Below are 6,077 nucleotides of genomic sequence, written 5' to 3'. Positions count from 1 at the left end.
CAGGGGAGAGCGCGAACGCAGTCCCCCACTACCACAAAAGATGCAGTCGAGTTTCCCGCATTTGGGGAAATCGCAGGGGTCAGCACACCCGCAGTGCAATGGATGAGCCTCACCCTGCGAAAACCACCTTCGTGATCATGGTATCTCCCCTGCCAGGTAAGTATGAGCTCCGGCCGCCCGGCCGCCGCCCGCCCTCGCTCGCCCCACACTTCTAACACACGGGGCGGACCGCCGCGCCCCGCCGCCGGCCTCGCCCACGCCGGCCCCCACTGCCGACAGCTGCCCCGACGCGTCCGCGAGGCGCCTCCCTTCTCCACGCCGAGCTCCCGGGGCCAAAGTCGGGCCCTGCTGGGCAGCCCGCCTCCGCTCCCACAATGCTCTGCTCGCACACAGATCTGCATATGTGCTCACGGGGCTCCGCCCCTCCAGTCAGGCCCCTCCCCCATCTGCCCGGGCTGGTGCTCTTGCGTGCCCTGTGGTTGTACTTATTGGGCTCCAGGAACTCGGTGGGCGGAAGCCCACCCATTGCTAACGGTTCCCCCCCCAGCCTAAGGGGAGGATCTGCAGGACCTCAGAACCCAACTGATTCCAGGGGACAACTAATTAAAGAACAGGGACAGGAGTGAGGTCAAAGGGTCATAAGAAGGGAGCCTGACAGGGCCACTAAGGCCTGGTCCACACTACGCTGTTAAACCGAATTTAACAGCATTAAATTGATTTAACGCTGTACCCGTCCACACTACAATGAACTTTAAATCGATTTAAAGGGCTCTTAAAATCGATTTCTGTACTCCTCCCCAACGAGAGTAATGCTAAAATCGATATTAACATATCGATTTAGGGTTAGAGTAGCCGCAAATCAAAGTTATTGGTCGGATAGTTATAGTGATAGCTACACACAGTGCAACGCTCCGGAAATTGATGCTAGCCTCGGACCATGGACGCACACTGCCAAATTAATGTGCCTAGTGTGGATGCGTGCAATCAACTTTATAATATCTGTTTAATAAAACCGGTTTAAGTTAATTCGAAATTATCCTGTAGTGTAGACGTACCCTGAGCAGAGAACCCCGGATGGTGCCCACTGCTCCTCAAAGGCATCAAGGGAGCCAGTGGACGCCGCCCAGAGGAACTCCGCTCAGATACATGAACAGACTAAGCATCGGAAACAAGCCCTACAGTCACCGGAGTCTCCGTCGGCCAACCTCCTCTTCCTGGTTGCGTAGATGGCCATTTTAGCCAGGGCGAGGAGGAGGTTGACCAGGAGGTCCCGCGACTTTGTGGGGCCACGGATAGGGAGTGCATAGAGAAGGAGGTGAGGGGGAAAGTGCAGCCAGAAATGTAACAGGATATTGGTGAGGAGCCGGTCTAAGGGCTGCAACCTGGCACACTCGAAGTAAACGTGCGCCAGGGTCTCCCTCACGCCGCAGAAGGGGCAGGTGTCTGGGACAGGGGTAAACTGCACCAAATACACGCCTGCGCTCACGGCCCCATGAAGGAACTGCCAACTGACATCCCCGGCAGGCCTTGGGACCAGGGTAGAGTAGAGGCTGGCCCACCGGGGCTCCTCACCCTCCAGAAGTGGCAGGAGGTCCTGCCACTTGTCCCGTCCCAGGCATCCAGGCTATCAGAGAGACGATGTGGACCACCTGCTGCTGGGGAAAGAGTGCAGCTTGCATTTTCCTTCTCTCCCCCCCCCCACCGGAAGTTGGTCCAATACAAGAACGACCTCCCCTGCCTTGTCTCACGTCAGTTTCTCCTCAGTGCAGAAGGTCGGGCGTTGTCAGCCACTCTCCAGAAACTGGAAGGCCACTCGATCCCTTTTGTTCCCTGCCAAGTGAGGCTGAGTGCACTGTCAGGCAGCGCCTGTTGAAGAAGTGGAAGATTGGACAAATGACCAGGGAGGAGTATAAAAATATTGCTCAGGCAGGCAGGAGTGAAATCGGGAAGGACAACTCATGCTTGGAGTTGCAGCTAGCAAGAGATGTTAAGAGGAACAACAAGAAGGGTTTCTTCAGGTATGTTAGCAACAAGAAGAAAGTCAAGGAAAGTGTGGGCCCCTTAGTGAATGAGGGAGGCAACCTAGTGACAGAGGATGTGGAAAAAGCTAATGTACTCAATGCTTCCCCTCTGCCCCCGCCTTCACCAACAAAATCGGCTCCCAGACTGCTGCGCTGGACAGATGCCATAAACAGATAAGTAAGAGTTAATAGAAGTACTTCATATCTCTTTTGACTGTAAAGGGTTAACAAGTTCAGTGAGCCTGGCTGTCATCTGACCAGAGGACCAATCAGGGGACAGGATACTTTCAAATCTTGAGGGAGGGAAATTTTTGTGTGTGCTGTTAGTTTTTTGGTTGTTCACTCTGGGGGCTCAGAGGGACCAGACGTGCAACCAGGTTTCTCTCCAATCTCTCCGATACAGGCTCTTATAAGTTCAGAATAGTGAGTACTAGGTAGGTAAGGCGAGCTAGGCTTATGTTTGTTTTCTTTATTTGCAAATGTGTATTTGGCTGGAAGGAGTTCAAATTTGTATTTTGCTGAAAGGATTTTAATTTCTACTTGTATACTTAGGCTGGGAGGGTATTCCCAGTGTCTACAGCTGAAAGACCCTGTACCTATTCCATTTTAAATTTACAAAGAGAATTTTTACTGTTTTTCTTTCTTTAATTAAAAGCTTTTCTTGTTTAAGAACCTGATTGCTTTTTTTTTTTATTCTGGTGAGACCCCAAGGGACTGGGTCTGGATCCACCAGGGAATTGGTGGGGAGAAAGGAGGGAAGGGGAAGAGAAAGGTTAATTTCTCTCTGTGTTAGGATTACTTTCCCTCTCAGGGAGAGTCTGGGAGGGGGAGAGAGAAGGAGGGGGGAAGGTGGATTTTCCTCTCTGTTTAAGATTCAAGGAGTTTGAATCACAGTAATCTTCCAGGGTAACCCAGGGAGGGGAAGCCTGGGAGAGGCAACAGTGAGGGAAAGGGTTTACTTTCCTTGTGTTACGATCCAGAGGGTCTGGGTCTTGGGGGTCCCTGGGCAAGGTTTTGGGGGGACCAGAGTGTACCAGGCACTGGAATTCCTGGTTGGTGGCAGCGCTACAGGTTCTAAGCTGGTAATTGAGCTTAGAGGAATTCATGCTGGTACCCCATCTTTTGGATGCTAAGGTTCAGAGTCGGTAATTATACCATGACAACAGCACAGCATGGGGAGGAGGTGACCAGCCCCCTGTGGAGAAAGAAATGCTTTGGGACTATTTAGAAAAGCACGATGAGCACGAATCCATGGGGCCAGATGCGCTGCATCCGAGGGTGCTAAAGAATTGGCGAGTGTAATTGCAGGGCCATTTGCTATTATCTTTGAAAACTCATGGTGATTGGTGGAGGTCTCGGATGACTGGAAAAAGGCTAATGTAGTGCCCATCTTTAAAAAAGGGAAGAAAGAAGGAGGATCCGGGGAACTACAGGCCAGTCAGACTCACCTCAGTCCCTGGAAGAAATCATGGAGCAGGTCCTCAAGGAATCAATTCTGAAGCACTTAGAGGAGAGGCAAGTGATCAGGAGCAGTCAGCATGGATTCACCAAGGGCAAGTCACACCTGACTAACCTAATTGCCTTCTGTGAGGAGATAACTGGGTCTGGGGATGAGGGGAAAGCAATGGACATGGTATTCCTTGACTTTATCAAAGCTTTTGATACGATCTCCCACAGTATTTTTGTCGGCAAGTTCAAGAAGTATGGGCTGGATGAATGGACTGTAAGGTGGATAGAAAGCTGGCTAGGTCATCGGGCTCAACAGTTAGTGATCAACGGCTCCATGTCTAATTGGCAGCCGGTATCAAGCGGCGTGCCCCGAGGGTCGGTCCTGGGGCCGATTGTGTTCAATATCTTCATTAATGATCTGGAGGATGGTGTGGACTGCACTCTCAGCAAGTTTGCAGATGACACTAAACTGGGAGGAGCGGTCGATACGCTGGAGGGTAGGGATAAGATACAGAGGGACCTAGACAAATTAGAGGATTGGGCCGAAAGAAACCTGATGAGGTTCAACAAGGACAACTGCCCAGTCCTGCACTTTAGGATGTAAGAATCCCATGCATTGCTCCAGTCTAGGGACCGAATGGCTAGGCAGCAGCTCTGCAGAAAAGAACTTAGGGGTTACAGTGGATGAGAAGCTGGACATGAGTCGACAGTATGCCCTTGTTGCCAAGAAGGCTAATGGCATTTTGGGCTGTATAAGTAGGGGCATTGCCAGCAGATGGAGGGACGTGGTCGTTCCCTCCTATTCGATGTTGGTGAGGCCTCATCTGGAGTACCGTGCCCAGTTTTGGGCCCCGCCCTACAAGAAGGATGTGGAAAAACTGAAAGGAGTCCATCATAGGGCAACAAAAATTATTAGGGGGCTGGAGCACATGACTTATGAGGAGAGGCTGAGGGAACTGGGCTTGTTTAGTCTGCAGAAGAGAAGAATGAGGGGAGATTTGATCGCTGCCTGCAACTACCTGAAAGGGGGCTCCAAAGAGGATGGATCTAGACTGTTGTCAGTGGTACCAGATGACAGAACAAGGAGGAATGATCCCAAGTTGCGGTGGGGAAGGTTTAGGTTGGATATTAGGCAAAGCCTTTTTCACGAGGAGGGTGGTGAAGCACTGGAATGGGTTCCCTACGGAGGTGGTGGAATCTCCTTCCTTAGAGGTTTTTAAGGTCAGCCTTGACAAAGCCCTGGCTGGGATGATTTAGTTGGGGATTGGGTTGGACTAGATGACCTCCTGAGGTCCCTTCCAACCCTGATAGTCCATGATTTTAAGCTGTTCCCGTGTATCAAGGTGAGCCACAGCTCAGCAAACCCCAAAGATCTGAGTGAGGCGAGCTACTTTGCAGCAGAAGCAGACCAAGCAGCAGGTACAATGTAGGGTCACACCCCGGCCGGCAGCTAGAATCTCATGTCCGAGATCCCGGCTCCTGTTACTTTGCAAAGTGTGTGCTTTTACTCCGGGTTTTAGCTGTGGGCCAAGTGCCTTCTGGCTTCTCGTCCGGGCTCTGTCCTCCATGCGCCTGAGCATCAGCGGGACTGTCTCAGGAGAGCAGCTGCCACATGCCAATCTCCGCCCAGCTGCGGAAGGAGCAGAGGCAGCCCAGACAAAAGCCTCCTTTGAGCGCCGAGACAGCAGGAGCATCTTATTTGCATACCCACAGTGCATTGCGCGCAGCCAAGCGAGTCCCTGGTCAAGGGGCTGGTTTTGCTCCCTGTGTCCCCGGTTCCGATGATCCAACTCGGGCTGTCAATCGGTTCGATTCCATTTCCTCTAAAAGCTGGCGGTTTAGCGGGCTGCGAGAGTAGTCACCCTGACTTTTGGTAGCCTAGGCGTTTGCCCCGGCAGCACCGATGGGTGTGTGTTCTACATACTCTGCTTTTTCTTCAGTTCCTATAATTCTTTTGGTTTTTACTGAAGATTTCTGTGGAGAGGAACATTTCTGAATCTGTACCCAAAATTTTTATGGCTTTGTTTTAGTGAGATTGTTCCCTGTGGGGAAAAAAAGAGGAAGGTGCTGCCTGAAATGGTGTCAGTGGCTGAAGCTTTTCTGTAGTATGAAAACAGCTCAGAGCTCTGAAAATGACTGTTTGGGACTTTCGGGCTTTTTTGAGCTCATCTTGTTAGTGAGATGATTTCCTAGCTAGCAAGGGCCTGTTTTGTGATGTGTATTCTACTGGCTCTTTGATTTTGTATGTTTTTGGTTATCATGATTGAAGAGCAGCAAAGAAATGCATTATTGTTTGTGTTAACGTCTGGTTTGTCCGAAGAGTGTGTGGTTTGGAGTCATTTGTAACTTTTTGGTTAGTTGTTAGTAACAACTTATTATCGTCCCCTGAGTTGAAAGGCTGTTCTTGCAGATTTTAGTTTGTCATTGCTGGAAGGTCAGTCAAAGAGCTGCTTTCTTAATCTAGTCTAGTTACGCTGCCCTCCTTATACCTTCCAGAAGATGATTGCATGGTTTCCCTCGTCTCCCCACAGAAGAGAAATTGTCCATCCCTTTCCTGTTGGGAAAACACCAGTGTTTTAACTTAGGAAACGGTAAACCTTTTGCCCA

The 6,077-nt window shown here is 50.7% G+C and overlaps 2 non-coding genes across 2 annotated transcripts; one reads left to right on the top strand and one right to left on the bottom strand.

Annotated features, from left to right (window-relative positions):
• Positions 1 to 164, bottom strand: LOC115656957. Its single transcript, XR_004001830.1, has one exon. It is a non-coding gene; the product is annotated as a U1 spliceosomal RNA (small nuclear RNA).
• A 5,226-nt stretch (positions 165 to 5,390) lies between these two features.
• LOC115656990 lies at positions 5,391 to 5,507 on the top strand. The gene has a single exon (XR_004001858.1). It is a non-coding gene; the product is annotated as a U5 spliceosomal RNA (small nuclear RNA).
• Positions 5,508 to 6,077: the final 570 nt, after the last annotated feature.

The sequence above is a fragment of the Gopherus evgoodei genome, chromosome 8 (genome assembly GCF_007399415.2).
Source record: "Gopherus evgoodei ecotype Sinaloan lineage chromosome 8, rGopEvg1_v1.p, whole genome shotgun sequence".
In the NCBI taxonomy this organism is placed as follows: domain Eukaryota; kingdom Metazoa; phylum Chordata; order Testudines; family Testudinidae; genus Gopherus; species Gopherus evgoodei.
The sequence above is the reverse complement of the archived record's forward strand: the minus strand, read 5'-3'. Positions and strand labels throughout refer to the sequence as shown.